This window comes from Colius striatus, chromosome 3 (assembly GCF_028858725.1).
Source record: "Colius striatus isolate bColStr4 chromosome 3, bColStr4.1.hap1, whole genome shotgun sequence".
NCBI lineage: Eukaryota > Metazoa > Chordata > Aves > Coliiformes > Coliidae > Colius > Colius striatus.
Window position 1 is genome coordinate 74,207,786 of NC_084761.1, and position 24,251 is coordinate 74,232,036.

Sequence of the window (24,251 nt, forward strand, 5' to 3'; positions counted from 1 at the left end):
TGTCTTCAGCTGCACTATCCACACTTGCCTAGCAAACACCTCAGACCTGTACCTTTCTTCATTTTCTTATATGACTCACTTCCCAAAGGAAGCATCCCCATTCTGTTCCTGGAAATCTCCTTAATTCCCTGCTCCCTACCTCCCAAACAAACAATTGGTGTCCATAGCTGGGTGGTGGTGTCCAAGGCAGAGGGATGCATGGCAGTGCAGGCGCTGGAGTCACAGGGACACATCACTACATGTCCCCATTCTTCTAGTAACTGCCCATTTGCCCTTACTCTACAGGGAACTGAAGATTTTTGAGATTACTGTGATTACTTACTGTAAGTACATCTAGTGTAGGGACATTTAGGATGTCTTCATAATCAGTGACGAAAGAAGAAATTTGAAAGCATGAGTCAGGGGACCAAATAGAGATGTTAGCTTTGGGCTGAAACACCAGTGCTCTGAAAACACCAGTTTCTCTCCCTTGACTACAAAGAGAGCCTATGGGATGTGGTTTAGGTCTAGAGGTTTGCAGTGGAGACACTAGCTTTTAGATGGATTAATCCTATCTTAACTGTCTGGTGATGAGAAAAGGATACATATTTTTACCTTGCAGCTACCATAATTCATGTTCTGATAAAGTATGAGTATGCATTATGGCATATAGCAAGGACGGACATTATTTCTGCTTCGGGAATTCCTAGTAGTCAGTAGGACTGCCATCAGCCTGCTCAGGCAAGACGTAGGACACAAGGACCTCACAGGCATAGCTTGCTGAAAGCATGACAAGCTTTTAGCTGGGTAGATAGATATGTGACTGTCAAGCAAGACCATTTCCCATCATTTAGCAACTAATAAGCAGTAGGTAAATGGAAAACTAATAAAAGAGTGTCTTTATTTTCAAGCACTATCATTTTCCAAGTTGTGTATCTACATGTGTCAGTGTCTGCTGGAAAGGCAGGTGTAAGGGAATTGCCCCCAGTGGTACTTGCACGTGGGTCCCAGCAAGTGAATATATTTTAATGTCCCAATCACTGCTATACCACTATCCCTGTACTCCAGCTATACCATTAGATGTATATAGTTTTTCCAAAGTTAAAAACAGATATTAGCCACAGAAAGCTTTTCTCCCAGATTAGATGATGGAGAAAGTCCTATGTGTTGTGTGTTAGCCAAAGTAGGCAGCTAAGCTTCACATAGCTGCTTGTTCACTCCCTCCCAGCACGATGGGGGAGAAAATCAGAAGGCCAACAGTGAGAAAACCTGTGAGTTGATATAAAGACAGTTTGATAAGCAAAGCAGGAGATAAAATGAAGAAAAATAAAAATAAGTGATTTGAAAAGCAATCATTCACCACCAGCCAACTAATGCCCAGCCAGTCCTCAAACTATGGCCCCCTGGAAAACTTTCCCCAAAACTTTTATTACTGAGCACAATGCTATATGGTGTGGGATATCCCTGGAGTCAGCCAGCTGTCCTGGCTGTGTCCTTCCCAACTTCTTGTGCACCCCCAGCCTACTGGCTGCATGGACAGCGTGAGAAACAGAGGCCTTGGTGCTGTGCAAGCACTGCTCAGCAATAGCTAAATAATAAATAGGTGTATTATCAGCACTGTTGTGGTCACAGATTCAAAACAGAGCAGCATGCCAGCTGCTATGGAGAAAATTAACTCCATCAGAACCAGAACCTGCACTCTGTGTCACAAGGTACCAAATGTAATACACAGCAAACACATCTGAGGCCACTATGGGGACAGTGGGCATTGGGGATCCTGTAAGGCAGTAACATCCCCCATATCTTCTCGTAAATTGTCTGGAGCACAGCATTGACTCCTGTGTGTGAGTGCCTTTAATGAGAAGATTGGAAGGATCAAAAGGGCAAGCACAAATGACTGCTTTTTTTAGAGGACCTGGGTCCATGAAAGCTTTGAGCAGGAAGAAAGGCTGTGTTTGTTCTGAATTGCAGCCAGCTTAATTTAAACACTTCAGTGAGGAGTCTGGGTAACTGCAGCCTAGTGCTGTGGGGCAATATAAGTCCAATTACCACTCAGCACATGGCTGTCAGCAGCTGCTCTCCAGGTCCATGGGACAGCAGCTCTGAGCTAAAATGTCTCAAACATCAAGCAAGAGTAAGACTGGGAATTTAAAGAAATTGGAAGTGTCTCAGAGCTGAGTTGGGAATGGGGGAACAACCCCAACTCTTTCTTAATGTAAATGTTGGAAAAGTTAAGTTCTCCTATCCCATTCTCAACAAGAAGGGGATGTTTTGGCTAGGAGATGTAGTGATTAAGAACTGCTGAGGTGGAGACATGCTGAAGGATGTGAACCCTGGCTGCTGATCTGGGATGAAGGTCAGCTGGAGAGGGCTAACACTGAAGCTATGCAGATAAAAAGGTCGGGCTGAGGAGAGGGTCTGCTCTGCCAAGATCTGCCTTTGTGTTTATTGACCACTAGCAGTGACTCTGCAATTGCTCTAAACTACAGCCAAGTTCTCCAGCATGCAAAAACACAAGCTCTACAGATGGTCTTCTGGAAGTCTGTAGGTGGAAGTGTTAAGTGCTGAAATGTAGCTTTGAAGGCCTGTCTTCAGAGTCTGAGCTCTGAAGAGTGTGACCATGGTTTTCCTGAATTCAGATCTGTCTAGCAGGATGCTTAAGATTCTTCACCTTGTTCCTCTGCAAAATCATGTCCACCATATGGTGATGGTGTCTATCAGAGGCACAGCAATAGTTTCATGATAGAAGTAGGATAGACACGGAGTGACTCCTTTCCCTCCCCCAAAGAAAGGCAGGAGGGACATCATTGTTGACAAGGGTGTTTTAATTTCTAATTAAATTACATACTATCTGCTTTTATTTGATATGAAAATTTGCAAAACTTGTCTCAAAGGATGAGGAAGACAGTATATTGGTACCTGGGCAATAAATATGTCTCCTTTCCCTCAAATTCTTTCTTTGGTGATGTTGGGAAACCACCCTTTTTCCTTTATGGGCAGGAACAATCCATCTGTCTAGTAGAGGAGAACAATTCCTCCTTCCTTCCTCTGTTATAGATTCTTGGGATTAGTGCTTTTACCTACAGGGGTAAAATATACATCTCAAGTAAAAGGACGGAATTTTGTGCAATGTTTTAGCATAATACATGTAATAACTAATAATAATGAATTCCAGTTTTGATGTAGCACTTGAATGACCTGTGATAAGGACTTACATCCCTACTTAGATCTTTACTTACTTCATTTGGTTGATGCTTTTCTCAGATTAGCAGTCACAAGAGAAGACAAGATGAGCCACATGAATTAAATGACTGGTGGTGAGAGACGTAAGTAACAGCACTTGACACTCTCTTGTACAACACTGTGTCTTTTCCCAAGTGCTGTGTTGTGTCAGGCCATCCTGGGCTGACCTCAGTCTGCTTCTCCTCTGCAGCCTTCAGTTGCTTCTGTCACAACTTACTTAGCAAACCCTATCCTTAGAGTTGCTTTTGAATACTTGTTCACCACACGTAGCACCCAGAAAGCATTTACAGCTTCTCCTCTAGGACTGATGAAGGAGTTTACCTTAGGTAGGCTGAGTTTCCCATGACAAAATAAAAGGCTGCTCCAAATCATCTCCTGGGCACTATCCTTAGGCTGGGGGAGAGGAGGGGAGAAAAAGAAGAGGGCTGAGAGATGTTGTCAGCCAGTTAAAAGGGTATCAAGATAGTGACTCACTAGTACCTTTGAGGTGGTAGAGATGTACTTCCTCAAGTGTATGGGATGCTGAGGGAAAGGCATGGACCACCTCCAAAATGTCTTTTTACATTAGTGGGCTCCATCCTCAGGAATGAAACCTTTTGAGGGAAGGGACAGAATATATGTCTTGGGAGTTGTGGAGGAGGGTCCTAACTTTTGGAACAAGTCTGTCACCTGTGGTCTCTTACATGCTTTGGTATTTCTTGGGGGAATGTATGTTTGCTTGCCTGCTGTTGGATGAAGGAGTGAGAGGCTCTGCCAGAAGGGATTAACAAAAGCTTTCGTATTGCTGCAAAAAGAAAAAAAAAAGCACTCTTACTGCTTGCATGACAACAGAGGTACCTGTGGACAACAGCTTGTGTGTGAACCAGGCTTATTGTGAAATGTTACCTTGTCACTCCTCCAGTTCTGCTGCACAAGCTATGTCCTGGAGGTCAGCTTATCTTCTTTAGAGGGGAGAGAAGAGGGAATGGATAGTGATGAGAGTAAACTAGATGTAAAAGACATTCCTTCATCCTGTTTTATGCAAATGGAGACCTTGAGCAAAATTTAAAGTAGCTGGCACTTGAAATCAGTGAACAACAAAGCCACATCTTTTTTTTTTTTTTTTTTCTTTTTGTAAAGCAGCTGTTTAGCTAACTCAGTCACAGAATCCTGGAAGATGCTTGCTTTGTTCCAGACATCTGACATGGTCCTGTATTGTTGCTGTATCGTATGAGTAGTCATCTGTTGAAATGTTTCCTCTGATTTTTATAAACATGTTCACTGCCATCTACATAAACTCTGAAACAAGGTGTGCTCAGCTCAGCATGGTCTCTGAAGACTCTACTTCCATAACAAAAACATCTTAGTGCAGCTACCCTGACCTCTTGTATATGAACAAGGACCACAATATTTATACCAAATTGTGCACACTCTTGAGAATTGTGGGGCTTTTGTTTTTAATCAGAGAAGTGCCCTGAAGTAAAGCCTCAGCTGCAGACAGCTTGTGAAAATTCAAGCATGGTTCTTCTGTTACAGCTACTTACCTGGGGAGTGATGTTGGCACAGAGCTGCTGCCAGTCCAGTCAGTGATGCTGAGACCTGGATGTCCCTGGACTGCCCTGAGATCTGCCTGCCTGACTACTCCTGTCCTTAAGTGGACTGGCTGTATGGGACTGCATGGGAAAGATCTCTTCTAAATCTAAGCCAGTCCCAAACTACCTCCTCTTCATCACTCTTCACCACATCATTTGGGGGTTGGACTGGATGATCTCTAAAGGTCCCTTCCAACCCTACCATTCTATGATTCTATGATCACTCCTAAGGCTTATGGTGTATCTTAGAGTTCCTTGCCACTAGATATGTAGTTGGTGTGCAGCTCTAGGAAGCTGGTGACTCAGAAGTGACTCAGAGCAGCACAGCTCTAACTCTCTCAGTGTGACCACAGTAGACACAAAGCCTTTCAGACCTAGATCTGAGCTGTTCTCGCTTCTCCATTCTGTAACAGCCCATAGAAGCATTAGGTGGATCCCTTAGTCATGCTAGCAGAATTCAGTATGTGCTTTTTAGTCGCTGAGTTCTCCCAAGTCTTGCTTGTATCAATTTCTGTGTTAAGTACAAATTAACAGTAGCTATTCACTTGTACTTACAAGACAAGACTTTGATTTCCAAATTTGTGAGAGAGTTAACCTCACATTAATAACCACTTTCCAGAAGTACATCTGGCAGAACATAACCTTTTGGTTAAGTTTTAATTCTTTCACAAAGCGTTTTACACATGGTGACCACTCGGTATATCACTAATGCAAAGCAGTTGTGTTGTATGTGCTGGAGGGTGCAGCAGTGCAGGGGCCCAGCCACTCTGGCACGGCTGTGGATGTTGCCAGTGGAAGGTTCTAAGTCTTTGCCCAACTGCAAGCAATTCACATTAAAAACACACTCAATGAGCCCAGCTGGGAAACACCATCCCTTCCAGGCTTGCCTTTGCCCTGAGCCACTCTCAGAACCTAACTATAGTGTCTCCTGTGTGCTTTCAGAGGCTGGTGTGAGAGCACCAGCAGTGGGGTGGGCTGTTCTCTCTGCTCCAGGAATTTTTCCACATTATACAATGACAGTATTTCCAACCCCCCACCTTCAGAGAAATGTTTAAACAGTGTTTATCACTGATGGAGAAACTGTTTTTCCGAAGATCAGTTTAACAAGCACTGTTTTGAAACACTGTATGTTCAAAGCATATGGGATATGAAGAACCCCATCATTTGATCCTTGAGCCTTACTGTTTTAATGGAGGTGTTTGAGCTTATGAATGTGCATGCTGAAACAAATCCCTGTCTCGGTGGAGAAAAATATTTAGATGGTGAGGAGAACCACGCTATGGATCAGAAAAACAATGGGCCTGTATCACATTCTGCAGCTGTAAATATACAGACAAAACATGCCGCTCTTTCCAGTGTATGTTTATACACATAGGGCAAAATTCCCATTGAGTGCATTTGCAGCCTGGGCTTTTCTAGCTGTGTTTAGGACATTAGACAGTGGACTTTTGTCTCTCTTGTTTCAGAGACAAAGCACTGACCTTCTGCTGTTAGTAAACCTAGTGTTTCCAACTTTCTCTTAGCTTTCTACACCTCTTCATTAATGTATATTAATGGATGTGAATGTGTATACATATATATGTAACATATGAATGGGTTAGTCATTCTGGCCCAAGATGTGAGGTTTCCCTCACAGGGAGCAGTACTGCTGCACCATCCTCAGCTGTCCAGCAGAAAGCAGAACTGGCAGCACTTCTAGAGAAATCTCCAAGGTGCAAGAGCACCAGGGCTGAAACACAGCAACTGCCAGCAGTGGAGAGGTGTTGGCTTAAAACTTCTAAGCTGTATTTTATGCTGTTTGGACAACAATCTTCTCAAAATATTTGTAGCCTCAAAGGCAAGCTGCAACACAAAATCTCTGTTACATTCCTGTTTCTAAGTTGTAGAAAAATATTGGAGATCACACATTTCAGTGCCCATCAGAAAGCAGGGCTGCACTTCCCATTTTAAGCATTCAAGGCAAGAAAATCTAGCTAGCTACGTGTTAGCTTTGTGAGTGTGAGCTATTCTCTTTGACTACCTGTAATTACAGGCCTTGCTTTATGCCTTTCTTTAGTATTTTTGTCCACCAGAGCTTCATAAAACTGTAAAAGGAGTTTGCTGAGAAGTCAGCTCTCAAAGCACCTACTGCTTTCTAGCAGAGTGCCTAAAGCAGCTGCTGTTGCATTCAAAAACTCTGCATTAATAGCAGCCTTTTCTCACAAACAACAGCTTTCCCTTGCCTGGCCCCTCCAACAGTCCAAAATGGACTGTTTTCCTGCAGTGATCAGTTGATATGGTCTCCTGTATAGCTCCAGTACTGTGTTTATTTGCAAGCTAACACAGTAATCCTGCTCGCCTCTCCCAGAACTTAGGTATGAGTGCATGGGCTGGCAAAACTCATCCTGTAATCGAGCACTTTATATGCCTGGGGGCCAGGCCAGGCCACATTTCCTTCACCCCACCAGTAGGAAATCTCAATATACTGCTGTATAACAGGCAGGAAAATGAAAGATCAGATAATTGTATCTAGTCAGGTGTCTAAGAGATCATTTATAACTTACTTTACAACCATTCCTAGACACAAGGCCTTGCATTCCTGAAGAGCAGGAAAGAAACTTTGAAATTATCATTCCACTTTTCTTGGTATGTCAGGAAATCAGCAAACTGCTGGCCTGCAAATTGCTCTGGATTGCATTTGTGCTCATACAGCTTTCATTAATGTACTGGCAACGTGCCCAAGATAGCTGATGCAGTGGATACGATAGGGCTCTGTGAGCATAACAGGAGGCCTTGATTTAGTTTTTGGCTTGATTAAACTACTGGAGGAATCTTATCTGAGGCTGATGTGCCATGGTCTTTGCTTCTCCACAAATAACACAGGTAAGTTCCTCCATGGCAGAACTAGTCTTTCACTATATGCCTGCCCAGGGAGCGCTAATGAGACAAGAACTCAAAATAACGAGAGCAATACTTAGCTTTCTCATAGGTCCTGCAAAGTAACGTGTCCAGAGACTGAACACTCTGAGCATGTTCAAGCCTGTAATGAAAAATTGCATGCTACAAATCTCATTCTTAAATCTCCTAGCTGTGTGTGCAAAGTGCATGGTGTTTTTTGTTCTTTCTGAAAAAATATTTGGTGTAGTATTTGAAGCTGGAGGCTTAGTGTCACAGCAAGCTGTGTGGAAATGGTAGAGAAACAGCAATTTCCCACTTTGCTATAACTCAGTTTTCCTAATGAAATTTATATGTTAAGCTTGGGTTTAGGATCAATATATTAACCAGGAGGTTATCCAGGGGTGTAGGTTCCTCTGAAATACTGCAGTGTAGTTGCACCACTAGATGGTAGCCTTGCTTATTTTACGCACCGCTTTCCTACTTTGCAGCGGAGACAAGTTTCTCAAGCGATGGGATCATTGTGTGCTTGAATTAACCCCCTGCAGGGACTAACTCCTAAGTAAAAAGCTGGTATGTCGAAGAAAGCAGGGGGAGAAGCTATGAACTTCTCCTGAGAGAACATTCGGGGGCACAGTCCGTCCCGAAGCAGGGTTTGCAGACTCGTGCTGTGCTGAGGAAGGTGGGGAGCAGAGGGTTGCTTGCCAATGGAGACTCGTATGGGCAGCCATTCCCTGTTGCAAAGTCAGATGGACTTTGACCAAAATAAATTTGGAGTCATAGTTCATACATAGAAACAGCAAGATGATGATGAAATGGTTTTGGTATGAGCTGATAATATAGAAAAGCCTCTTTTATTCTTCTCCTGTTATGTATATAAACACTATTTAACAAGACATTTATGTCTGAAGTACAGAGGCAATAAGTGCTCTGTATTGGTTCCTGAAGGCTACAACCGCAGGAACTATTTCAGTGTACTTGGAAAGTTAACACAACAGGTTACTTTAAACCAAGAGACCTATATTTGATGAGGCTGGCTAAACCTATGCCAGTCAGTCCATCCACCTGGAAACGTTTCTGAGAAGCCAGAGTGTATTAAGTGGCTGTCCATTTAGGATGTATATGAAATTCCCTATTTAGTTTCCCCAACACTTCATTTTTATGACTCTGCTTACTGCACTGCAATGCAGAGTGCTTTATATAGGCCATGTAACTGAACGTTAATCATAAATTTAACCACATAGAGAAAACCACAATGCAATGCTTTTACACTTCTCATCAAAGGAATGTGAATTTATTAATATCTGGCCTGTCCGTTCCTGTCAGGGAAATATATTAATAGGCTATTCACTAATAATCTTGAGTAACCTGATAGTTATCTTGTATCTCTCCAATAGATAAAGGGCAAATTCCAGGGAGAGTTCTGCTCTAGAATACTGTCAAAGTGTAAAACCTTTCCTTCCTGTTGGATGATGGGTTTTGTTGAAGACTGAAGCACCCTAATTTGCAAATGCTGGAATCTGATGAATCACCTTTGGATGTCTCAGGAGGTCATCAATCGTTCTGGAACTGGTTGTGATGACAAGTTTCTCTTACAGATCATTAGAACTATTTGGAGAATTTTTTTTTTCAAACGTCATCATAGTTCTGGATCTAAAAAAAAAATCAATTAAAATGTGAGTTTCAGCTAATTAAACTGTTGTTCGTGTTAAACAAATTAGAAGATTAAATCATATCCAATATGAAGATAAATGGAAAAATGCGAGTACCACTACAAACAATTAAAATACATTTAAGTTATTATTAAATTTCCAGATGCTTTGCACTGAATTATTACATCTTTGCCTAATTCTTGTTTCTTCTTTCTCATCACTGTAATGCTTATAATTGCATTTATTTATTTCTGTTTTTTAGGCTGGTGGATGTCAGTATGGTCTCCTAAATGCATAAATATTTCTAATTAAAGGTGCTATATTCCTAGTGATCTCTTTAATTGTGCCCAGTTCATGAGTGCAGAACTATAGTTTGTAGAGTGAGGGAACAAAATACTGAAGAAGGTTCTGGAATGCATAGAAAAAATAATCTCTTCCAGAAAAATAGACTTTTCATTATAAATGGTGTGATACATTTTAAAAGTAGACTTGGGCATTTCAGTAGGATTGCTAAGCGTGTTTTCTTTTAAGAGAAAATGAAACTGGCCATTTTGTTATTGTAATAATGTTCTTTGACCTACTTGTATATCTTTGGTCACTCCAATACGACACAGTGTTTTACTGCTGATTGTTTCTCATTTGCTGCCTCAGAGACTTCCCAAGATTGCTAGAAGGTATAGGGAGTAAGAGGTCCCTAAGTAGCTACATACTTCAATTTTTTGTTTTTTTGTTGGTTTTTTTTTTTTTTGCTTTAGCAATGAGCAGTTTCTTCTCCTGTTCCTGTAATCTGAAAAGCCCATCTTGACGGAACAAACAAAATCCTACATATTTGGAGGGCTTTAAACATAAGATGTGCCTAGAGAATTTACTGTCAACCTTACCTATATTACCACAAGCAGGGTAGAGCAGTGGTTTCCAGGACTAGTCCTTTTACTTGTTTTAGTTTTCCATGCTTGAGAACACCACATATCTTTCCATCCATGCTGGCTGGTTAACTTTTGAGACCCTTCCCCTGCCTCCCCTTGTCTTGAGTGCTACATGGGTGTCAAGCACCCTGCCTAAGCCCATGACTAGAAGGACTCGCTGATGTTCATTAGCCATGTGGATATTTAATCCATCCCCACATTGCTACTGGAGTCCCAATCTAGCATGAAAAACAACCCATTCTTGTAGGTGGGCTTCCAAACCCACTTGGCGATCTCCCTCTCTGGCTCACGTTACTGCTGGAGGAGTGCTGGCAATACGGTGGGTGGCATTCCTGGAGTGGCAATTGCTACTGCTTCACCTCCTTTACTTTTTCACGGAGAGGGTTGTTAAGTGCTGAAATAGGCAGACCTGGAAGGCAGTAGAGTCACCATCCCTGGAGATATTAAAAAGACACATAGATGAGGTGCTGAGGGACCTGGCTTAGTGATGGACTTGGCAGTGTGAGGTTAGTGGTTGAACTCAGTGATCTTAAGGATCTTTTCCAAGCCGAACGATTCTACGATTCCATGATCGGCGTATTGCTACATTTGCCACGCACACGCCTGACTTCTTTTATCCCGTCAGGAGAAAAAAAAAGGTTGTTCATGTTTGTCAGGGCTACACCTGCTCTGACGGAAGGACATTTGGTCTAGAGGCTACTGACAAGGTGCTGACTAAGAGCTGAGGGGGCACCGGCCGCGGCCCGAGGGTTCACCAAGGCGGAAGAAGAGGCTGCGGCGGCCCCCCGCACCCCGGCGCGGCGCCGGGCACACAACATGGCGCCGCGGCCCGCGCCCCCCTCGCCTCCCCTCGCCCCGCCCAGCCGTCCCCCTGCGGGCCGCGGCTCTGGGCGGCGGCCGGGGCGGAGGGAGAGGAGGGGCGGTGGCGGCGGCGGCCGGCGGCTGGAATCGTTTCCTGGGTAAGCACAGCGGGCTGGGAAGCGTTTCCGGAAGGCTGGCCGCATCCCACAGCGGGCTACGGGCGCCTCCGGGGCGGACGGTGAGGTGCGGCGCGGCGCGGAGCGGAACGGAACGGAACGGAACGGAACGGAACAGAACAGAATAGAATAGAGCGGAGCGGAGCGCCGGGCAGGTGCGCTCCGCGGCGGGCCGGGAGGGAGGGAAGGGCAGCGCGCCTCGCCTTGGCTCGGTGCGGCGCAGCGCAGCGCAGTGTGTCCCGCGGCTGAGGCCCCCGGGGCGCAGCTGTCCGCCGTGCAGCCGCTCCGGCCGGCCCATTGCCGGTGCAGGCGGGCAGGAGGCTGTGGGCAGGTCCCGCTGCCCTCGCCCGGAGGCGGCTCTGGCGCATCCTGGCCTCGGGCGCGCGGGGCCGGGGGCGGCCTGCGGGTGCCGGTTGCGCCGCCACGCCGCCGCCGCGCTCCCGCTGCTCTGCCGTGTCGCGCCCAAGTGCCGCGGTGCCGCCGCGGCTGCAGGGATCTGACCGGAGCCTTGGGGCGAGCTTGGGCTGTCCTCCCGCGGGCAGCCAACAGGAGCGGCGATGAGTCTTGTCCACCTGGGATAGAGTGCGTTTTTAAGGTTAAAAAAAGCATGAAAAGTGTCAAAAGTGCCTGTAGACTAGCTTTTAAAATTATTATTTGGTGGGCTTTGCGAGTTCATCTCTATGATTAAATAGTACTTGAGGGCTGCACGCGGGATTGCAAATGAGAATGTGCAAAATACAGCACCCAGAACAAAACGTGGACCCCGTTTAATCCTGCTTGAAGTTCTCAGGAATTTGCTTGGGTCCCATGACAGCAACGGAGTTACTTCTCATTGCGACTAGAAAGAGAATGGATTCAGACAGACAAAATAAAGTAGGGAGTGTAATGGTTTGTATTGGTATTTCATTGCTTTACCTGCCTGTTTTGAGTATTTTATAATTCTTGGGTTGACTCCTGTTTGTTATGGAGGATAAGTGCAGTTCTGTGTGTTAAACACAAAATAACAAAACCCAAGGAAAAAGCCAATCCTGTGCTGCTGATGGACTGGTACGCTTCGTGTGTCGTGGATATATGGGATAATGGTATCTGCAGTAAGTTGTGCAGGATAACAATATCTGCAGCAAGTTTCAGTGCCTCACCAGAGATCTGCTTTATTGCCCCAGAAGCCAAGTTGCTGCTGAGCTGCTGCAGGCTTGCTGTATCCTCTGGCTCGCCAGTGTGATCTTCCAGTTTGTTCTAGATCTGACATATCATCATCCTGCCTTCTTATGCTCTAGTACTTTCTGAAAGCCTAAGCAAATCATCTGTCCTGTGTTTAAAACTATTTTCTGCCTCCATAATTGCATTTGGTTAAAATAAATGCACAGATGTCTTAGCATTTAAAGGGAAAGACATCCTCTCATGGTGACCTTGGGACAAAATCTTGGCTGATAAACTTCCTTGCCTGGAACAGCTGTGCTGAGTGTGGATATTTTTGTTCTTCCTTTACAGCGATAAGTGTTTGATGAAATATTTTTTTGTTTTGATTTTTGGATTTTTTTGCCACTTAAAGGAAATTGAGGTTTGGAGAGGACTCTTCAGGAGGAAAAATAATTTTATAATGTATTACAAAGAATACACGACTTGATTTTAATGAGGAGGAAGATTCTTGTCACTGAAGCAACGTGAGTGAATGTGCCTTTCCCAGTGAGAGAAGCATTTAGGCTGTAGATTGTAACAGTGTGGGATTCAGTTCCTAGGAAGAGGGAATGCATGACTTGAAATCCTGGCTTATTCCCTTGTGTTTTCAGTTCTGCAGCTAGGTTAGGGAACCAGTAACAAAACTGGTCATTTTTGGTGAGGCACTGGGTGGCCCCTCTGCCATGTCCTTAGTCAGAGGGATGATGACTTCCTTAGGAAATGCCTGAGGAGTGTAGAGAGAGCTGCTCAGGGGTTTCAGCTGAAGAAAGTGGCGATTTCAGGAGCTAGCTGGGGAGGAATCTGAGTACCTGAGATTGCCTGAGATTTTTAGCGGAGGCTGTGAAAAAACTAAAATAATTCCTGGTAGTTTGTAGGTAATGGTGAGTAGTCAGCTGATTACCTGTCTGTCAGATAGCTGATGAATGCTTTTTGGAAGCTCTGACCTAGGATGTGCAGTCACACTTGAACAAATCATTCATGCTGAAAACAAACTACCATATGTACATCCCTCGCTAGTGGAAGACAAAGTCTTGCCTTGGAGCAGGGAGCTCTGCTTCTGGAAACAGCAGAGCAGGAGATGTGTTGGGTGCATTGGTTTGTCGCTGACCAAGCTGCTGCTGTCCTGCTGCCGTGGAGGAGATAAAGGCGATGGTGGAGTGTGTTAGGCCAGTTTTGCTGGAGGAGATGAGGAAAGTCTGGCTTGTTCAGCCTAGCAAATAAGAGGGGATATGATTGCAATCTGCAAATACAGCAGGGATAAAAACATTGGGAAGGGAGAGGAGCTGTTTAAGCTAAAGAACAATGTTGGCATGAGAACAAACATGTATAAACTGGCGTGAATAAATGTAAACTGGAATTTAGACAGTTTCTTCCCTAAACGGAGTGATGTTCTAGACCCACGTTCAAATGGCAGAAATGGGGGCAAGCCCTCTAACTGGCTCTTGAGGATATGTTCAGGAAATTTATGTTATGTGCTTGGCTATGACAGTAAAAGGTGAAGCTGGGTGAATCAGGAAAAGCTTCTCTATACCTCTGATTTAACTGAATATAGATTTTCTATGGTAGGGGTTCTTATTTTTAAAATCTGACATTCAAAACTGGCATAAATTTAAAATACTTGCTTTGCAGTTTGTGTCGCTGCTTGGAAAAGGTTGTGATGTGCTGCTTACTGGCCACTTTCTGAAGTATTTTGCAAGTTAGGTTTTTTCCCCCTCCAAATAATGTGTTGGCTTACAGCTGCATTTAATTGTGTGGAAATTCCTTTTTCTTTGAATCAACACTGTTCAAAAGGAGACTATATGATAGTGTGTGAGACAGAGCTGTTTCAGCTTGTTATCCTTCAAGTTAAAAAATGAGCTGCAGAAACTTTTTTCTACAAGTAATTAATAAGTACTCTCAAAAAAGGGATTCTTGAGAGGCTGTACAACAGACCCCGATGGTGTGAACTGCTCCAAGATATGCTGTGACTAGAGGACTGCAATAAAAGAATTTTAAAGCAAATTTGAAAACAATTCCAGTTGAGCTACTCATGCATGGAGTTTGTCTCATTTGCTGCTAGGCAAAACAACTGAGAGTAATCTAGTGTGGTGGTTGCATTAGTGAATCTTGTACTGAAGTCTGTAGTTGGTTCTAAAAATGTTGTGTGCAACACAGAATTCCACCAGCTGTGGATGCTATGTAAGGTGTACTTTGTCAGCAGTACCCGACCAGGCAGCTGTGATGGCCCAAACCAAGAGTTTATCAGCCTAGTCCAAGATAACCATAGATGACTCGTGATGGCTGGTTTCACCTCCCACGTAGCACCTCAGAGATGCCTCTGAGTGCTTCTGTGTTGTTTCCTTGCCTTGTGACAGAAAGTGGCCTCTTGCCATCAGGAGGGATGAGTAGTTCTTACAGGCTTATACTTCAGGCTATTTATCTCTCTCTGAAATTGAAGGTGAGGAAATTAGTCAAGAAGAGGTGAAAATGGCTGCATTTATGACATAGTTCATTTACTCACATCCCACTTGCAGGGAAAAGGAGACCATGGGACATACACATCTAGTGTATGAGGCTGCAGTCTTCTGGCTCTTCCAAAGCTGCTGCATATCTGCCACCCTATGAAAGAATGGGATCTTCTTGCCAGCCTCTTCCCTCCCCTGATTGACCTGGCCACAGCTCCATCAGCTGATGGGCTCCAGACTTGATGAGCAGAATCCCAGCACCTCTGTGCCTGTTTCTCTTTCCTTGTCTTATTATGGGCCTGGACAAAGGACTAATTGCTGCTGGCCCCAGAGCTTTAAGGAGCAGAGGGTGTTGTTGGGGTGCTCTGTGTGGTGTCCTGCTTTAATTTCCCATTTTTTTAACCTTTCACTGTCTGCCAGTTCCCTTTTTGATCTGTTGTGTTCTACAACCTCTTCTTTTTTTTTTCTTTTGGTCTTTCCTCTCCTTGTAAGCAGATGACCAAGGAAAAATGAGAACAGGCTGACTTTATTGAAAACATCTCTGTAAATGCTCTCTGAGACTCTGGCTGTTCTCAGCTTGGGGTTGCCAAAGCTGAGTGCAACCTTTCCCTGTCTCAGAAAGTTTTGTGATCTGTTTGCAGTCCCCTGGGACCTCATTGCAGCCTCCACGGCCTTTGGCCAGGGATCCTGCTTGCCTATGAGTCTATCTGTGTAATTCCCTCTTTTTGCTTGTTCTCAGCTGGCATCCTTTGTTTGGTGTCTCTTACCATCTCTGCCACACAAAAGCTTAGTGATCCTGTGTTATGCCAGTCATGATTTTTGATCTAGGTGGACCTACTTAAGCAGGGGGATTGGGCTAGATGATCTCTAAAGGTCCCTTCCAACCCCTGCTGTTCTATGATTCTGTGATTTTGTAGCCCTCTGTCTTCTTCACCAAGTTAGCATTTGACCTGCCTGAAGAGTGACCTGCTCAGATAATCTTTCTATGGAAACTGTTTGTGACCATGAATATCTCTTTCCAGGATTCTATGCTGGTTCTACATGTCCTTTTTAGGATGGGAGGATCAAGGCTGTATACAGTGTTTCAACATGTAGGTTGTCTTTGGGGCATAGTGGAATAACCATGTTTTGTTTTCTTTCATAATGATTTATACCGTTTCATTTGCTTTGTGGACTGCTATTGAGTTAGTTCCATAAATCTGTTAAATCATAATGTTGGGATGTTGCTCAGGAGTATGATCAGTTTGGAATCCCTCAGTTCACATAGCTGTGGTTATGCCTTCCCATGTGCATTTTCTGACATTTCTTGCCTTTATTTGCATTAGGTTTCTTCTAAATGTAGAAGCAGTGTTATTGACTCAGCCTCCCAGGGTTGTCTGGAATTCCTTCACATCCTGGCCTTGCTGCCACAATACCTTTTTTTAATCATCAGCAACTTCCTCAACGTGCTGCTTTTTCCCTTTTCCTTGAATTACACATATGTGTCACACATCTGAAGTCTGAGCGTGGTTCTCTGAACTTCATTGGTTACTTCTGTTTGCTCCCAGAGGAGACTATTTACTCTTACCCTTACCCTGTTTCTATTTTTCAACTGTCTCTCTGTATAAGAGATTTCTTCTTACCTCTGTCTGTCTAGTTTCCTTAAGAAACCCCTTATTTTTTGGTAAAGGACTTGGTTGAAGTCCTCCTGAAAATTCAGATACACTCATTCATTTTGGCCTATTTTGTGCATGTTTGGCACCTTTGAGGAACTCAGGAAGGTTTATTAGGCGGGGTTTCTCTCCATACCAACTGTACTGATTCTTCTCCAGGAAACTATTTATCCAGGTGACCGAATGATTTCCTTTTATCATTAGCCTCAGTTGAGTTATTTATTATCCCAGTCTTTGGCTTTGCAACTCTCTACTTTCCTGGATCCCTTCTGAGATTGTCTGTTTTGACACTTTCTGGTCACCTTCCGCAAAATATGTTTCAAGCTGAAGATTCAAGAGCTCTGGTAGAAGAATTTGATGGAAGTGATGTGGAGAGTGCCCTCGGATTTCTAAGGGATGCTGATTCTGCTGGGCATCTGAGGCTGACATAACCAGCACCTCTGTCACTGAGAGTATAAAGGCAGACCCCCCAGCAAAGTGGCTGGATATGAATGTAGGCAGCAGTGGGTATTTGGTCTCCATCACCTGCAGAATGATTTGACCATGTTTGGCTTTTTTTTCCCCTATGCTTTAAAAAGATAAAACTACATTTAGCTTAAGATTTAAGGTGAACCTCCTCTGAAAATGTAGTGTTTGTTTGGATAAGCATTTCGACGGTGATTTTCACTGCTGAATAAACTTTGCCTCTGTGTATAACACTGATTAGTGCTTTTAAAAAGTAGTTTGCATAACAATTAGGATGATTAACTAGATGCAGGTTTCTGCCTTTGTCTGCACTTCATTTGATACTGAACACCGATCTCAGATGAATGAAGTCAGATGCAACTCAGGATATTAAGGAATGTAAACTAATGAGTAGTAGAGTGTTAAGAGTAATAATAGCGCATCAAGAGTAAAAATATGTGACAGAGAAAGGTTTGCTACAAAATAATTTAATTTCTGCTTCTGATCTCAATACCAGATAGCCAGTGTCTGTAATTCTGATCTGGTTTACCTTATGAATAGTGCTGCTGTTGCACTTTAAACAAACTTCTGGCAGACTGACATTTGACAGTTGAATCTTTTGAACTTCAGAATTAAAAAACCTCTGCTAAAATCTCGGTGGTGTCTTCCTGTATCTATGCCAAAATAGGGTTGTAACTTACTGATTTAGTCATCTGGGCCTTATTGTTTGGCTGTCCTTTTTCTGTAGAAATGTAACAGAAATCTTTCTGTCTTTCCTTTGTCTTCCTTGCTGGATTATATTGCACCCTAGGTAATGCATCCCATCAGACAAGCATCAGCTCTGCTTGCCCTTGGGAAAACCCTCCTGGAAGCACTAGACATACTTTGCTATGATAGGCTTTTAAGCAATTTTGTGGTGTGTTTGGTTCTTTTGTTGGCTTGTTGGGAATTTTTTTTCCCTTTAGTGCAAGTGCAGTTGAATTTTCAGAGGCAGCGAAAGGAACATTTCTAAACCACTTCTGCAGATCAAGTACAGAATGTGTTTAAAAAAAATACTTCTTAGGTTTGATATCAGTGCTAAAAGGTGTTTCATACAGGACTCTTTGTCAAAATTTTCTTTTTTCTTATGTCTATTAGCCGATTATGGAGGGAGATTTCCTGGTGTATTTCTTGGATATAAAGGACAGATTCCAAACCTTTATGAATTAACCGATTTTAACAGACGAAGCTACTATAAACTTCACGTTTTGTTGTTGTCTATTGTAGAAACATGCCATTCCTTTGGAACTTTCTCAGAATAGAAAGCTCTCCAAACAGTTACTAAGTGACAATAATTTGGTGTGACTAATACTGGCACAAATTAGTTAAGCCTTTATTGTAAACCTCGTAAGTATAATTTCTCAGATGGTTTGGAGGGGGAGATGCCGCAGGGTGCTTACTGACCAGCTGCCTAATTCAGAAAATTAGGAGCTTGACATTAAGCCATCCTCTGTATTTAATATAGAATTTCATTATAAAGAACTGAAAGCAGTACTTTGGGTAAATATGACCACTAATTCATTGCCCCCATGTTTACATTTGCCTTTTAATTCAATTTGCAAAGAGGATTATTGTTAGGAAGGGATGTTTCTTAGCAAGGTATTGAATTATGTAGCTATGGAGGAAGCTATTCAGAGAACCAGCATGAAAGAGGAAAAGGAATTGCAAAGAGGAGAAATAAGGAGGAGGGCTGCTCTCATGTGGAGAATTAATAGTTTGCTGGGTTAGAGTGAGATTTAAATGCAGCATAATGGAAAGACAATTTTACTAGGTTGTTTACATGAGTTGAAGGTATACATACAGGGTACAATCTGTGAACTTGTGGGAAGGTTCATCTGGAAGTAAATACAGAGGGAAAGCTGGGTGTTTGCAATACCCATGGTGTTGAGGAAACCTCCAGTGCTACATGATGACCTTGTCTTGTTAGTATCCTGCATGCCTTGTCAATTCCCCAATAGCCATCTGGGTGTAAAAGGGTGCTCTTTGGGGAGCATGCAACCTCAGTGGGCCAGACGCCCAGGTGGAGTGACACGCTGGGGGTGTCCCAGCTTGGAAAATGAAATCCAGTGCTAGTAGAGGGACTGTACTGTAGCACTAGCCCTCATCCTGCCTTTGTCTCCTTCCTTACGTTGCTATAACTCTACCCTCTGCTCTGCCATACCACAGAGATCTGCGTATGCAAGTGTTTGCCACCCATAATGGTCCCATATTACTTCAGTATGTGGCTGCATGCTTGTATAAAATGCCAATACCACACTCAGATTTTCTGTTAATCCAGGCTAAGAAAACATTATACTCTCTTATATACTGTTAAATTCTTACTGTGGTGTGACATTTTTAGAAGAAATAGAAATGTTAAAAAAAAAAGTCACCCATTAAAAAGTTAAGTTTTACTGTGATTTCCCCCCCAAAACAAAAAAAAAAGTATAGATGTAAAAGCTTAGAAATAAACCAGAAATGGAATATATACTGAGAAAGAGAAAGGGAAAGGTTATAAAGTTATTTCACGTGAATCTGAAAGACAGTGAGAATTGCCTGCAAACTCGTATTTTTAGAGTCCTGTGGGAACCCACTTGCCTTTTATTTTTTTTCTCTTCCCTGTTATTTTTCCTACCACGCTTCAGGAAAACAGTGAAAGAACATGAGAACTATCAATGAAGGGAGTAAGTTAACTGATGCATTTGTATATGCAAATATTTTTTTCAGGAGGAGAAGTTTTAAGTTTGTTAGTTTAAAAAGTTTTCAAATGTAAGAACAATATTTGAGGAGAGAAGCATTAAAAAAGAAAAATATTTTGAATTATTTGATGTTTGCTTCTCAGAAGTGTTTGAGTTTGGACTTCGTGTTCCATAAGTTTGTAGACTGGTAAAAACGACTACCCAATTGAACAAAGTAATGTTGACTTTAAATGTGCGCTATTATTTAAACATGTGCTGTTATTTAAGCAAGTGAAAGAGCTGCTGACAAAACATGCTTGACCATATAAATGTGTTTTAACTTTATAACCTTTACATGCTGTTACATCAGCATTCACATACCTCCATTTTTTGCCGATTCTTGGCACATCTGAACTTTTTAATGTAAAATATCCTGCGTATTTCCCTTTAATGCAAGTATTGGTTTAAACTTGGGTAAACATAATAATCCTACATAAGCCTAAATACAGGAAGCTTTCTGGTAGAGATGAAGAGGTGTTGAGGGACCAGTAAGTCTTTTTTGAAAACCAATCTAGACATATCCTAATGTGATAAAGGTGGCTCTGTTTGTCAGAGAATAAGTGGTCCTTGTGAAATATGTTGTTCCAACCTAACAGCATTTTGATATTGTGATGCCCTTGCACTGAAGTATAGTGGAATCTTCCAATAGAAGACCACAGAAAATCCAGGTATTCTCAGTGCGAGATCTTGATCTCAATGAGTCTTGATTCCAAAGAAGTCCTGGAGTGATAAGACTCTCAGAACACAATTAAGGATTTGTACCTCAAGTGGGAATCACGTTTCAGTTGTTTCCTAGCCTATTTTGGGCTAAAAATAAGCCAGCACTAGCACATGCTGGTTCTGAAATACAAGTCTCCATGTTCTGGGTTTGGCCAGGCAGTGTGTAGTAACAGATGCCATGGAGTGATGTGGTTTTACTTACTCATTTTTGGGCAGAAAAAGGAGGAGGATCCCTCAGTGCTTCCTCAATCCAGCCAGCAAATGAGGAGGTGATACTCTTTCTTCTCTCTCTTTTCTGACGTGAGCACCCATGTTGCAGTGATGGAAGCATCAGACAGCAGGATATGGTGAGATACTTCCCTGAATTGTGACAGTTCTTGCTGGTAAGGTTTGTATGAAAGGGTTTCCTTGGCAGCAGTGCCTCTGATGATACTGGGAGCCCCAGGGATGCAGCAGCCACGACATGTCACCGTTCTTGCCTTGCAGTAGCCCAGAGGCTTTAATGAGCAGACCCACTCCCCCAGCCTCTGAAAAGGCCCAGGAGTCAGCAACTGGCTGCTTGCCATCCTGCGACACAGCACTTTGGCCCACTGCTGCTAAACCAGCAGGTAGGAGTGCTAGCTGTGTGGAAAACATTTTGTGGGATTTATCCAAAATAAACAGCTAATTTTACATGGATGAAGCTGAAATTCTTCGTCTGTGCCTCCTTCCATGGTGGAGAGAAACCTGCCTTCCTCGCAGTGCTTGTCCAAGCTTTTGTGTGTGTGCAACGTAAAATTATTATTTTCCTAAATTTGAAGCTTGGATTCTCCTTCCTTGAGTTATCATGGTTGTCTAGATCTATACTGCTTTGAAGACAAATAACCTAAACCTTTCTGAACCTTCCCCAAAAGGTTCACATTGAGGCATTTGGCTGGCTTCTCTGCTTCTGCTCTGTGCTTCTGCATAATTTTTGAAGTGTAAATATAGAGCTGGAAAAAATAACACTCAATCTGGTTGACAGAATTCCAGCTTGCACTAGGACTTAAATTAAGAAATATGAGCTGCTGCTATAAATCAGAAATTTGAGTTTGTAACCCCTTAATTCATGGCCTGATAAATTCTCTTACTCCCAGGAAGCTGTTAAAGTTCATCTCTCTAAGTCCTGAGGATGTTTTAAATCCGTAGCTTATTTAAGTCATGCCTGTGCCAAGGTTTGTGAGCTCACCCACCCAACATGCCAGCAATAAAACCAGGAGTGGACAGCATGGACCTGATTCGGGAGACACTGAGCAACTTCAAGACTAACTGATGCTGAGCTGCCTGTACTGATTTTGCTGCTATAGAGGGGTGGAAAATTCATGGGATACTGATGTTTGTACTAATATCATAAGTTCTCCCAAACTAATGGGATGGATACTGGCTGCACAGTGGCATCAGGCTGCCGTAGGGTGTTCTTGCTTGACATATGGTATTAACATATCCTGCGTTTTGTCCGCTGCTGAATGTGAATGCTTTAGAACTTCCACAAACAGCCAGCATTCAAGCAGGGAACTAGACTTTCCCCATACTGAGGCTGGTCCTTGAGCTGTGATTGCAAGCAATGGTAAATGAAATGTGCTGTTATGGCATGATGTGAAGCCTCCTTGCAAAAAATGAGCATGAAAGGAGGTGCTGAAATTCTAAATCCATCATGGTAGAGGATTAAGCAGGATTTCCTTAGATCTTAAAAACTGATGGAGGAGCTGCTTTAAGGAGAGTGATGTACGTACCCTGTGATTCCAAACTGAAAGTATTGATGCTCTTAAAGGCTGGCTCAGGAAAGGCACTTGCCAGAGGGCTCAGGTGGAGCCAGGAGCTAGCACATAAATAGATGAAGAGGAATTTTAATTACACAGAGGAGTTAGATGATAAAATGAACTGCAAAATGCAACAGTAAAATAAGCTTAAATAATTTGCATTGAATTAGATGCTAATCTTGAAATAAAACTACTCCATGGGGCAATGGGGAGGCATACTCCATACGAAGTACAATATAAATGCACTTGTTTTCTAGCTTTTATTTTCTTTCCTTCCCTTGTCTGTTTTAATAAAGATTCTAAAAGTATTTAAATTTAAGAATAAATGTGTTTTTTGTGGAAAATGAAATTTGGATCTTCTAGGAGTTTCACAGCGAAGCTACGTTCCTCTACATTTTCTTGACCATTCCTGACATAGTAGTGTCTGTAACTTTTATTATTTCTACTTCAGAAGCATAAACTAACTCAACTGCTTTCACAGCAGGAAGTTTTAATAGGCCTTGAGAAACCCTGTGCAAAGCTTGTCAGATGGCCACAGCTGGTTGTTAATAATGGATGATTAAAAACTCTGCTTATGAGTGAGCTGTATTTCTGCCTCTCTCAAAAGATATGAGGGCAAAAACCTTTCCTTCAGAGCAAAGTGAACACATTAATGGTTGGCTCTTCTGGAGGCTAATGCAATTTGAGGTAGAGAGGCACACTATATAGAAAACAGTGGTAGTAAAATTATTAGTGCTTTTGAAATGTGTGTTTTCATAATAGGTATAACTAGAAAGCACTACAATATCTTAAGCTCAATAAACTTAAAGCAAAACAGTTCCTTTAAAGAGCCTTTAGATGCAGAGAACCTCTGTTTTGCAAGGTGAGAATAATGCATCTGGAGCAGATTTATCTTACTAAGTGGCTACTGAAGACAGACAGAGGCAAAGCACTGTAGTGAAATAACAGTGTGGGTTTGATCCCCTCTGATGTGAAGCAGGTATTAAAAAAATATAAATGCAACTCTGTTGGGTAGTCTAACTCTAGTGCTGTTATCTTAAGAGGCACCAGAAACGGCTTCAGCAACTGAACTGTTATTGTAGAAAGGCAGGTTGTTTTAAGAATTTAGATCAGAAAACTTGCTTTCTTGCTTCTGAACAGGAGTAGTCTTAGGAGACTTTTACATGCTCATTTCCTTCATATGCTCATTGCTCTTTCATGGTAAAATGATTTCTGTGTTTAGAGCAACCGTTTTCTTAAAACCAAAGATAAAGAGCAAAGCTATTTATAATGTTCGCATGGGGTTGGCAGCTTTTAATTGGATGCTTTAAATCCAGAGTTAGAAGAAATGGCATGCCTGCAGAATTTTTTAGATCTATTGGTTTTCCTGTTGTCACGTGAATCTTTCCATGTTAATTCAACTTTTGATAACTGCTCCCTTGACCCAGTAACTCTCTTGATACTGTCCTTTCCACATTAAGCCAGACAAACATAAATACTTCATGTGTGTTATAAACAAGAAGTTTTGTATTCAGAAATGAATCACAGGCCACTGTGGAAGGAGAGAAGGGAGAACAGTAAGTCTTGGCTTGGCGAAATTGAGTAGGTAGATATTGTGTTTAGGTCCTTCTACTGTGATGGAGTTTACACTGTCCTCAAGCTGTCCCTGAGGAAAGCTTCATCACTTCCACAGAGTGTTGTAGTGATTATAGTTTAGTTGCTCAGAGGTGTGATCAAGCTTATGGGGACCAAGCAACTCGCAGAAATGGACTTGGGAGTAGACCAGCTGAGGTCAGAGATGCCCAGAGGTCTACCTCATGTCCTCATTTATCTCATCTCTTAAGGTGCCTAACCCTAGCATGAGGTAGCTGGCACTTGACATTAGACTTCCTTGGCCTCATGGATGAAGTCATGCCAGCATCTCTGGTGAAGAGACGTCCTCCCTCAGGTGAGACCAAGGCTACGTCTGATGAAACCCTGCATGAGAGGTGCAAAGCATGGGCAACGGGAGGACATTCACTGTCACCAAATACTAATTGTGAGATGTGAACTTCTTTACCTCTGTTAATTTTTTTAA

General features: G+C 42.7%; 1 protein-coding gene across 5 annotated transcripts in view; it reads left to right on the forward strand.

Moving 5' to 3' along the window:
- The first annotated feature begins 11,178 nt into the window (after window positions 1–11,178).
- Window positions 11,179–24,251, forward strand: part of APBB2 (amyloid beta precursor protein binding family B member 2) — a 180,549-nt gene continuing 167,476 nt past the window's right edge. For 4 of the 5 annotated variants that reach the window (XM_061993309.1, XM_061993312.1, XM_061993315.1 and 1 more), the window contains exon 1: window positions 11,214–11,377. The gene's annotated coding sequence lies outside the window, so the exon portion shown is untranslated. The other variant, XM_061993310.1, reaches the window with a different exon arrangement.